The 11,946-nt window shown below is 38.2% G+C and overlaps 1 protein-coding gene across 2 annotated transcripts in view; it reads right to left on the bottom strand.

Annotated features, from left to right (window-relative positions):
* The window catches only part of LOC103360213 (NACHT, LRR and PYD domains-containing protein 3-like), a 61,156-nt gene extending 57,530 nt beyond the window's left edge, over nt 1-3,626 (bottom strand). For both annotated transcript variants that reach the window (XM_008285896.1, XM_008285897.1), the window contains exon 1: nt 3,548-3,626. The gene's annotated coding sequence lies outside the window, so the exon portion shown is untranslated. The remainder of the gene's footprint in view (nt 1-3,547) is intronic.
* Between the last annotated feature and the right edge of the window lie 8,320 nt (nt 3,627-11,946).

The raw sequence follows: 11,946 nt of genomic DNA, 5'->3' as shown, positions 1-11,946 counted from the left end.
AAGTAAAGGATCAGATTAAAATTTAAAACAGTAAAAGCAGAAATATTTGGTGTTTGTAAGTAAAGCAAAAAAAAAAAAAAAAGGTTTAATAGAAAGCTAAGTTGATAAGTTTTATTGAAAATATGCTCTAAAAAAGTCCTATAAGTAATGTTTGATCAGAAATTCTAGTTAGAAATACTTGAAACTAGATCATCGCCTTAAATTAGGGACGAATACATCGACAGAGGACAGTTAATAAAAGTCAATCTTTAAAAAAAACGGCAAAATCTACAACATTTCTCTTTTATTTCAGCTTTTTCTGTAGTTTTCCTGAAGAGCGTCCAGATCCTAAAAGCAGCTCTCGTTGTGCAGTCATGATGAAATCTGATGATGACTCATATTTGTGCTCGTTAAATAGAAGTCTGAGCTAATTTCTGCCTTTTCTAAAAAAAAAAAAAAAGTTCTTATTTTACTTTAAAATGCAGAAGAGCAGCGAAGGAACTGAGAGTAAAACTGTGACGTCAAACACGGAGGAAGGAAGATTTTACTTTCGTTATTTGTGCTGAAAACAACTTGTTCTGTTGTTTGGTGTCATGATGAGAAACCGAAGGCAGCCGAGGGTTCAAACAGGCCAGCAGTAGATGTGGGAACAGTAAAAATAAATCCATTAAAAAACTTAATATGTCAGTAAACTGTGGAACACTGTGATGTTAGAAAACTGTAAAAACAACGGCAATAACTAGACAACATAGTGAAGGATAAATAATAGAGGAATTTAAACAAAGAAAACAAGTTATTCACTATTTTCAGTCCTTAATATACAAGATGTGTAAAATAATCATATTTTTGCAAATTTAAATATAGTAAAAAAATACTACTAATAATAATTTTACAGTGAAATATTACAAAGGAACCAATTAAAATTTATAAAAAATATACTTTTCTCCCCCTAATGTATACAGTATTTATATTCTTGCCCTGTTTCTTATGTTATTCTATTTTATTTAATTTAATTGTTTACATATAAATTTACATTTTTTCTTAGATTTTATTATTACCTGTAATTTAAACTGTAAAATAACTGTTTAAAAAATTATTTACTATTTTTAAATTATTAATATATATGATGGTTCTTTTAAAAAAAACACAAATATCTGTCAAATAACTCAATTTTTGCTGATTTAAATACAGTAAAAATGTAATTCACAATTTCATTTGTAAAATAACAGTTAAAAAATTTACTTATTTATTTTTAATTTATTATTAGACTTTTTTTTTTTAACTTACAGCAAAACGTTGCAAAAGAACAAATTCCTACTTGTACAATTACAGATCTTTAATGTGGACATCGTGGACAGTGTTTGACTGTTTTCCTCAACAGTCAACATGTGATTTAATACTTTTTGATCTGATCTTATTGGATGTTATCTGTAACATGACTCGTTCTCATTTCTTAAAATACAATCATAACTTTCTTATAAATAACAGCAATTATCAGTAAAATAATGATGTTTTCTGATTTATTTACAGTAAAAAACAAACTCCTGTGCTGTTGCTGTTCTTCAGGTTTACTTGTGGATTTTAAAGCTGCTCTGTTTAAATACACAGACTTTGGTTCTGAGTCGTTCACGACCAGCTGGACCGGTTTGAGGGTCTAGAAAACGTCTCAGATCTTATCGTCTGACTGCTGGAAGCTCCACGTATTCACCTCTAACTGACATGACTCAGCGCTTTCAGTCACATGAGTTTCAGGTTACTCTCAGGGTTTCTGTGGGACAGCCTCTGACCCGGCTGTGTGCTGAAGGCTGCAGGTATGAACTTGCTTCTGGCTGCAGCTTCGTCCTCACCGACATGTTTCACTGTTTTAATCACAGTTCTCACACATACGACCAAAAACGCTTCCCTCGTCTGTTTCAGGGGAACTGTTGCATCAAAGCATTGAATAATAATAAAAAAAATAACCTGGAATCAGCATGGACAGGGTTCGTCCTCGTGTCCTCGTGTTCACTGGTGAACAAATGGACTTATTACAGATATTTTATTTTGAACGTTTTCTATCCTTGTCTCCTCTCTGACTCTGTTTAAACGCCGCCTGCAGTTCAAACTAAAGTATTTTTTGTCTCGTGACTGTTGGTTCCAGCTGAGTCACTGATGGCTTCACGGCTGCACAGAAGTGCTCAGAATTTTTTGGTTTTGACAGAATCTAGTTCATGTAAATGCCTCATTTTTGACTAATTTTTAAATGCAGAATAATGTGAAATAAGAAAAAAGCATTCATAAACATTGGACTCCTGTACATCCAAAAACTGTAACATTCAAAAATTATTAAAAATGATGGAAACAACAACAAATATCTGGAAAATAAAGATATTTTCAGCAGATTTAAATGCAGTTAAACTGTGTAATGTTTTGGTCACACATTGTAAATGAACAAACTACGATTTGTAGAAATGCAGATTGCTGACGTTATTTACAGTTTTGCTTTAATTTCTTTGTTTACTTCAACTATTTTTTGTCTCGTGACTGTTGGTCTCAGCTGAGTCGCTGATGGTTTCACGGCTGCACTGAAGAGCACAGAATTTTTTGGTTTTGACAGAATGTAGTTCATGTAAATGCCTCATTTTTGACAGATTTTTAAACATAGAATAAAGTGAATTGTTTAGAGGAGCATTAATAAACGGTGGACTTCTGTCACATTCAAAAACTATAAAAGAAAATGATGGAAATAACAAGAAAATATCTAGAAAATAAAGATGTTTTTAGCTGATTTAAATGCAGTTAATCTGTGAAATATTTTGGTGACACATTGTAAATGAACAAACTATTATTTGTAGAAATGCAGATTGTTGACGTTATTTACTGTTATTTATTTTCTTTGTTCTGTTTACATTGAACATGTGATTTTTTTTCCAAGAATTTTACATAATTTTATCTGTAATTAGACAAAACTGGGGAAATCAATAAACTCTAGCACTTTAACATATTATTTACTATTTTTCATTCATAAATATGCCGAATATTTTTGTCAAATAACAGCAAAGAGTTGTAAAATAAATAAATAAAATAAAATAAAAAAATTAAGATATTTTTGCAGATTTAAAAAATAGTTTAACTTTATGGTAAAAGCTTGAATTACTATTTATTTAAAAAAAAAAAAAAAACAGATTTTTAAAGCGCACATTATTATTATGACGTCACAGGTGAGTCGTTCAAGGACCGCAGGAAAGTTGAGCATCACACAATTACCGCGGTTTTTTTTAGTTCCATGCGCTGATAAACGGCGTAAGTTTGGTGATTTTATGTTTTTTTTAAAGATAACACGTCTTTTAAACCTGCTGGTGGGAGTTTGGGGTTCAGAGAGTTTCAAAAATAGATTCTTAACCAGAAAAAGTGTCCGTGAAAAATGTAATGCAGCTAAAAACAGTCGAAGGCAGGAGGACAGGACCGAGCGAGGCACGGACAGGACGAGGCAGCTGATTGAAGGACGAGTTGATTCAAGAGTCTAACAGCAGATTTAGGACAACGTGAGCAGAGAGAATCAATAAAAAGACAAACGAGCTGTTCTCACCTTCACGTGGAGAAAAGACGCCGCGAGCTGCAGGAAAGTGAAAGTAAAGCGAAACAGGAGGAGGGGTCCTGGGCTTTTCTAAGGTTTACTGGAAAAGGGAAAAAAGAAAAAAAGAAAGAAAAAGGCGGAACAGAGGAGAAGCTTCCAGAGTGAACCAATAAGGCATCAATACATGAATCTATAAGTGATAAATCACTCATCAGGTTCATTCAAATGGAGCCAAACGTCTTGTTTTGGTTCCTTTCCACAGTTAAATCAGCTCATCTGTCCTCTAATGTGCTTCTGATTCACCAGAACGTAAAACAGCTGAACATGTTTGAAGCTTTGCACCATTAAACGATGCAGAAAATGAACCAAGAGGTTCAGAAAAACTCACAAAAACAGCGTTTAAAGCAGATTTAGTGGAACAAAGACGCACGCTTCAGTTTGTAATTCATCACATTTTGAGTTTGATCTGAGGCTGAGCTCGGAGGTGACACAAACAAGTGACAAAAGATGAATTTTAACCAATAAAAAGCAGCTAAATCGCTTTATTTTTGCTTTTTTTTGCAAACAGAATGCAGGTTTTACAAACGTGACAGTCGACTAAGGTTTTATTTAAAAGTCAAAAAACACTTTTAAAGGATTAAAAAGTCCAAAAAGTTTCTTTCTAAATAAGTACATTTATGTGAGCATTTCCACTTTCTGCTGCTTCAAACTTCGTCTTTACTGCGACTCGGATGCAAATTTTTTACGTTTTACTTCACTTCAAGTTTGCAGATTTAACTAAATAACACAAAATATAAACAACAAACTAACTATGATGCATTATCGTCGTTTGTTTTTCTACTCTAGCTACATTCAGATGCTGCTGCTGCTGTGTTTTTACTTCTCAGATATATTTCTACCCTGAATTATCTGAATCATTTGCTGATTTATGAAAAGTCTGATTGTTTTTCACTGTTTAAAGATATTTATTAATGCAAGAAATTCAGCGTTTTCTATATTTATCGTGTAAATAAATGTCATTCAGGGGAAACCCAGCAGAACTCCAGCATTTACCAACAGGTGAGGTCATGTTTTATTTCCTTTTTTTGGCGGTTAACCGTTTCTTTAAATAGCGCTGACGTCGTTTCACTCGTGGTTGATGTCGTGTTTAGAAATCAGAATCAAAAAACAAAGACAGAAGCAAACTTTTTACTGTTTTCTGTTAGTTTGAATTAAAATAAATAAATAAATCCCAACTAGTCAGCGTTACTGTTAACTCCTCTACTCCTCACTTATTTTAGTTTTTCAGTATTTTAGTTGAATTTCATGCATCATGCTGACGTCTGACTGCTTTTCTCGTCGTATATTTGTTTATTTCTGAGCGATTTCTGGCTCAAGAAGTTCCTTCGGGATGAATAAAGTTTGATTTTATTCCAGAATAAAGTTATAATCTCTCTAATTTAGATTTGTCTCAGGCTCACCAGCTCTGAATTTATAGATATTAATAAAGAAATCTTGTGTTTATCATGTTATTATCATCTACGTGACACCAGAAATTCATTTATATGTCATAAATGTGGACGTAAAATCAGATAAATCAGATTTTTCTCCCTGTAATCCTGCTTTCTGTTGCTTTCTGTTGCTGAACTGGTGGATTTAACTCCAGAAATATCAGCTTATATGAACTTCCAGACACTAAAATCCTGTAAAGAGCCTCAGATGCTCTTTAAAGTCTGAATAATAAGAAATAAAGCGTCTGAGAGGCTCCGTCCCAGTCAGGCGTTGTCCTGCTCTGCCACCTCCTGGACCATCTCAGCCCTGCACCACTTCCAGGTTTTTGTCTCTGCAGATCTTAGAAGCAGCCACAGCGCCACCTCCTGGTCACACATGGTTCTCCACAGGCTGAAGCTTTTTTTTTCTCTGCACATGCAAGAAAAGTTGCACTCAGGGAGATGGCAGCAGAGATTCCCGCTGATCTGCCGGGTTTGAGTCAGACGGCGTTTGAATGCACGTTCTGACCTCTTTGCGCTGGTGTGGGTGCAGCTCGACGCCCGGCTTAAAGTAACGACCTACTAAACAGATTACTCACTGGAAAGTGTTTGATAAGTTGCTTCAGTGTACTTCCCAACTTTCATCCGAATCTGGGTAAACTCCGCCCACCCGGCGCTCCAAGCTGGATGAAACAAACACACGAGTGCTGACTAAGAGTTCCTCCACCAGAAACGTTCATCAATTCAAAATCTGATTTCCATACAAGCAGGGAGAAAAAAAAAGGGGGACTTCCACTTAAATTTCACACGTGGGTCGTTATTTAACAGGAATCTACCTTTAAGTTTTTAAAAAAATCCCCCCTCTTTATCTTTTCTTTTCTTTTTTGCAGACATGAAGGAAAATGTCATGCAGATCACTGAACTGACTGTTGCAGCACATGGCCAAAAGTATGTGGACATGCAGCTCGACAAACCCGTTCAACTCTCACATGGGACCGGCACGTGGGCGTCCACATACTTTTGCAGCCTTGCAAACTTCTTAAAATAGAATCTGTAATTTGTGGTGCGACGTGATTAAAGTTGAATTTGCCCAAACACGTCCTGCACATTTTTCATAGGGGATTCTTTTAAAGTTATCGCCTCTGACACAAAAAAGGAACGAATGGTTTGTATTTTTACTGATTAAATCTGCAGTTTGCTCCGTCCTACGTTGAGCTTTGTAGTTTATTTTTAATGCAGTGTTTTGTTTTGAGCCTCTAAACCACAAAAGCATGTTGTGTTTACAGTAAAATGTCAAAATTAAACCAGTTATCAGAAGCAGAAACCGTCAAGACAGTAATAATGAGTTGCGCAAACCTCAGCTTAAAATATTTCATAAAACACTTTAAAATGTGCCAAAAATTAACCATTTGTTCAAACTAATTTCTGTAAAAAACAAAAAATTCTGCCGTCTTTGCTGCAACCGTGAAGCCACGAGTGACTCAGGTGCAACAAACAGTCACATGACAAAAATTCAGCAACTTTTTGAGCAAACTGTGGGCAGAGTTCAACAGAGCAAGTACGGAAACAAATTAAAATGTAATAAATTATACATCTATAGCACGTTATTCTTTATTTCCCACTATTGGAAACACTTGTGGGCATTTGGAGAAACATTATGCATGTTAATTTCAGGTTTTTACTGTTTATATTTATATTTTTGTGTCATTCTGTGACTTTATATTGGAGAGAAAAATGAGCCTCAGTCAGTAAAATGTGTGAATACATGAAGGTTTAAAACTTTTTTGTGTCTTATTGTCACTAAATCAACGTGACGATGCTGCTGTGTTGGTTTTATTGGATCCTGATGGTCCGAAAATGTGAAAAACCTGTTGGTAACCCTAAAGCCTGCAGGCCGGAGCTGACTTTCCGAGCTCGTCTCTTCAGTCTCCATCGCCACCTTGTTTCTTGGCAAAGCATGAAAGAGGAAGCTCAGAAGTTCGCCTGTTTCCAACTAGACGCAGCTCTGAAAGTTGAGCGATCCTCCCCGACGAGAGGCTGCGTTGTTCCCGGCATGCAGCAGCAAACAAAGGAAGGAAGGAAGGGAGACAAACAAGGCGATCCCTAACGAAGCTGCAGGGAGGAGAGGCGATAATTCACCGACTCCCACACCTTCTCCAAAGCAGTCAGCTTCCTGCTCCTTTCAGAATGAGGGTGATGGCTCGGCAGATCCCTCCCACGCTGCTTAGCGGCTGGCTTCCGCCCACCGCCAGCGGAGCCGCCCACCTCCAGCCGTTGCCCCGGCAACACATCATCATCAGTGACTTGCACCGGAGGAGGCGGAGGGGAGGGGTGGCCGGCGGAGCGGGGCTGCCACTGCGAGCAGCGAAGCGGCGTGGGCGTTCATGAGCCGAGCCTTTCTCCAGAGAAAATCTGTCTACATGTGTGTGAGGGAGGGAGGCTGAAGGGGGGGAGGATGATGGGAGGTTTGCGAAAAAGGACCTGCGTCAGAGTGAGTCATCAGCCGGTTTCACAATGTGTTGATGTGACGCTGATGCAAATGGCCCGAGCAGGGATTCATCTCAGAAGCAGGCAGGAGCTCCTTTAAAGGCCTCTCTCCCACCTGCTCGGACATCATGACGCAGCACTTCAGCAGCTTTGCTCAAAGGCAAAGGAAGCAAGACGTCGCAGCCAGCTGGCCGGCCGGCCGGCCGCCGCAGGACTCGGCTCAGACGTCTCCTCCAGCCGGGATTCAAACCTGCAGTTAGCGCTGCAGCTCCTCCCTGCAGCGGGAAGCCGATATGTAATCTGGCAAAACATTATTATCACTAAATGATAGTGTTGCTGAGAGCAGCTGGTTATTACAGGAGGAGCTTTCTGCCCCATTAGTCGCTCAGACCTCAGCTACAAGCCTCCGATGCTGGGCATGCTAACACGCTAATGCTGCTAAAGAAAAAAAAGAAAGAAAGCAGCAAACAATCTCATAAAAATACAGTCATTTTAAATCATTAAAGTCAGTCTTCTACTCTTAGTTCTAAATAATAATAATAAAAAATATTCAATAAAAATATATACATTTAAAACAAAATTCTCTCATTTATATGCAATAATATACTAAATCTATCATTTCTACATCATTATAATTTTCTTTATTATATTATAAATATTTTACATTAAAATATTCAAAATAATATAATCTTAAAAGTCATGGGGACACAATAGCTAGTTAGCTCCATCGAGGCTAACCCTTTAGCGAGCATTGCAAAGGCTTTCACGAAAACATTTTGAAAATCTTTATCCTGACATTTTAAAATAAAACTCTACATGACTAAAATTCAAATGTTTTAACTCACGATCCACTGAAACCGTCACAAACAAGGTTCAGATGGACTCTTCTTGTGCATGTGGCAGAAATCAGGCTAATTTTGAGTTTTTGTTTGTTTTGTTTTTTTCAAAAGAACTCAGCAACTTAGAGGTTTACAGACTGAATGATTAAAAAAATAATCAGCCGACCAGTATTTTCAGCTGCCTGTAACAGATCCGTCACATCGGCGTGTGACGTAAAAACTTTTTTAACACTGAACATAATGCAAAAAAAATATATCAAGAAATTGTGTCGTAGTTCGACCAGCAGAGCCGCTCCGACTCCTGCAGCACATGTAGCAGAGTACGAATCACAACAACAATGGACGGCGGTACGGAGTCAGGAGGTGACCTTTCAATACGTTTTTAACTAGTTTGCAAAAAATGTTGCAAAAATTAAACAATGGCTTCATCAATTTCTCTTTTTAATTTAACTTTAACGTCCTGTTTGTATATTTAGGTGCATACGTATAAATATATCGACATCAGACTTTAACTCCCCCTACATCAGCACCAAAAATCCACTTTTTGTACGTACATCATGAAAAACCTACTGGTTCAGACAAACGGGCTGTTTTTAGGATTAGCATCAGTTAGCATCACTGAAGCTAACTTTGGGCCAGTGTTGTTGGAAAACTAGATTTGGTCGATGCATTTTGGCTTCGTGACACGTCAAGAGTACACCTGAACTAAACAAATGCAAAAGTGAAGCTTTGTGGAAGTTTATGCTAGTTTTGGGTTAGCATGCTAAGAATGCTAAAGCGTTAGCTATCATCCACATTCATTCAAAAATTTGTTTACGAACTTGGAAAATTCTCGGGAACGGCGTCTTAAATTGCAGCAACAACGTCGGTGCATGACTTGCTGTTGAAAGCAACTGTTTTGATGAATGGATGCAGATTCAAATACTGTATATTTAGTTTTGCTAAAAATACGTTTTTGCAATTTAGCGTTAGCTTGTAATGGGTATTTATGAGCAGTAACCCAAGAATCCATTTCCTTCGCTTAAAGTGTTGTCAGAAGAAAAAGAATAAATCAAAACGTAATCCTTGTAACATCTGGAAGCACCGAACACACCAAAGTTGGAAGAACGAATTCGCAAATTGGGAAAAAACCAGAGCTGAAGAAACATGACAGATATCGTATTGGTGATTTTTGCATGTTTGCAAATCTAAACATGATGATAATGTCGTACGTCTGTAGAGGACAGCACGTTATGTTTTACCTTCATCGATGCAACAAGAAACAGACAACATAGATGACAGAGCGCACCCCACAATAGAGTTCAAAAAAATAAAGTTTAATGTTTATGTGCTGTATAACAAATAAAATATATTAGTGTTTAAAAAACAGGTGCATAACTAGGTGAAGCCTAATCTATCACTTTACAATAAACAGTGAGGAGAACGGTGATCGGTGAGACGGCAGCTCAGACATGCGCTTATTCTCCAGAAAACCACGGCGGCGGCGTTTCGTTTTCTCTTTTCTCCCAGAACTGGATTTGTACAACAGATCGCAACCTCGAGTCCTCGCCGGCTTCTCCAACACCTCACCACGGGATTCGGCGAAAGGAGCACGAACACAAAAAAACGCTCTCGGAGGTGAGACGACGCGAAGGTTCCCACCACCGACGACGGGACGACAGTTACCGAGCACGAGTAGAATGCAAATCGACTTATTACTTACATAAATATTGCATTGGTCTCCCGTTACGCTGAGCGACACTAAACTATCCGCAGGACCAAATTGTCTGGACGTTTTTTTTTTTTCTTCTTCTATCATCTCGGACCAAACAGACGTATTTACACGATGTGGCGAACACGTAAAAACACTTATTTGTTATGCATCTACCTCTAAACAGCAAAAACACATTGGAAATATGCACTGGTGGCCATCACAGGTGGAGGAAACACTGTTAAGAGCTAAGGCTAACAACATTACCATCATGTAAAGCAGGTCTTTATACACCAGACACGTAGGTTTGTTTTTTTTTTCCTCATTGACATTTAAGATTTCGTTTTTTCTTCTGTTATTTTTTTGTGGTTTTTTTTGTTTTTTTTTGCTCTACATACATAAACACTTGTATTGACACCGAAAAATCTACAGCAAAGTTACACTTGACGAAGGAAAACCCTGGTTGAGAGATTAGGCTAGCACTATGTGTTATTTACAGACGCCGCCTCCACCCAGAGCGGCGAGCAGACCGGAGCTCTTCTGTCGTCGAGAAGCCGCCAAACCTGCAAAGCGTTCAGGAGCTCGACGCCTCGCGGCCTCTTCGCTCCCGACGCGCTCGGTTTCCGCTTCGACGGCAGCGCTTCGCTAAATTACAAACGAACCAGTTAGCTCGGCCCGAACCGTCGGACGACAGCTCCTGTACATCCTCTTCTTAAATTACCTCCCATAAATATACACAAGACGAGCGCGAGGAGGGCGGGACCGACCCCGCCTCGCCCGCTTTATTTTTTCTACCATTTGAAGTGAAACAACAACAACAACAACAACAACAACAACAACAAAAGGTGAAAATAAGAACCTGCTACGAGGGGCTGCGTCTTAACTCTCCCTACAGTACGAACGCCTTTTTGATTTTTTTTAGTTACAGTACAAACGCAGAAGTTACGGTTTTTGGGAGTGACGGAGGCTCAGAAGAAGCACGACGCTGCTGAACGTCGCTGCTCGGCCGACAAAACGGTGACAAATGTTGATCGGTTCACCCAAAAATATTCAGTTTAATGTCACAGAGGAGGAAAGAAACCAGAAAACATCAGGAGTTAGCAACAAAAACAATAAATTAATTGGACGACTCGTCAAATATTCATTGCAGAAGCTTGTTAATTAGCGAGGAGGTTACATTTTTACCGTTTTCATGTTATAATTTGACACCACTTTCTAATAGTTTTCTTTACATGTGCAGTTAATCACATTTAGCTTCTAACTGAAAGCTTCATTAGAGCACGTTACATGGTGACAGTAGCCGCGTTATTCTGTTTTTTAAAGCTAAATGCTAATTTTAGCATCCCAACAAGAAGCGGGTAACGTTAGCCATCATGCTAACGAACATTATTCACCATAAACGAGAGCTGGTGGGAAGATTTAACCGTCTGAACTCCAAAACCTGCAGAAAATAAGGTCTGAAAAGCAGCTAATGTTTAGAAAATCACACCATTAACGCCAGAAAACGTAAAAACAGTCAGAAACATCGGGTTTCTGACACACTTCTGTTCGTCAAAATCTCTCCAAATATAAAACACTCTCACGAACCAGATGCTGTAAAAAGCTAAATCTAACTTTTGTCATTTTTTATGTATAAATAAGCAAAGAAATTGAACTTTGCTAAACTGCACAGAAGACATTATGAAGATTCTCTCCTATTTGTTGTTGTTCTTCTGAAACGCTGCACGACTTTTCGTTGCAGTGAAAAATGAACCAACAGCGAAGAAAAACGAGACAAACTGCTGCTTGGAGTTCAGAGGGTTGGAAGTCTCGTACGATAACCAGGATGAGATTGTGTTTCCGTCTGCGTGTTTAGAAAAAGGAAAATATAAAAAAAGCTGCGCTCCTCGGAGACGGAAACACTTTTGTTGAATAGATTTCGAACAT

Source organism: Stegastes partitus, unplaced genomic scaffold (genome assembly GCF_000690725.1).
Source record: "Stegastes partitus isolate 25-593 unplaced genomic scaffold, Stegastes_partitus-1.0.2 Scaffold421, whole genome shotgun sequence".
Lineage (NCBI taxonomy): Eukaryota > Metazoa > Chordata > Actinopteri > Pomacentridae > Stegastes > Stegastes partitus.
This window is presented reverse-complemented; position numbering and strand designations above follow the sequence as displayed.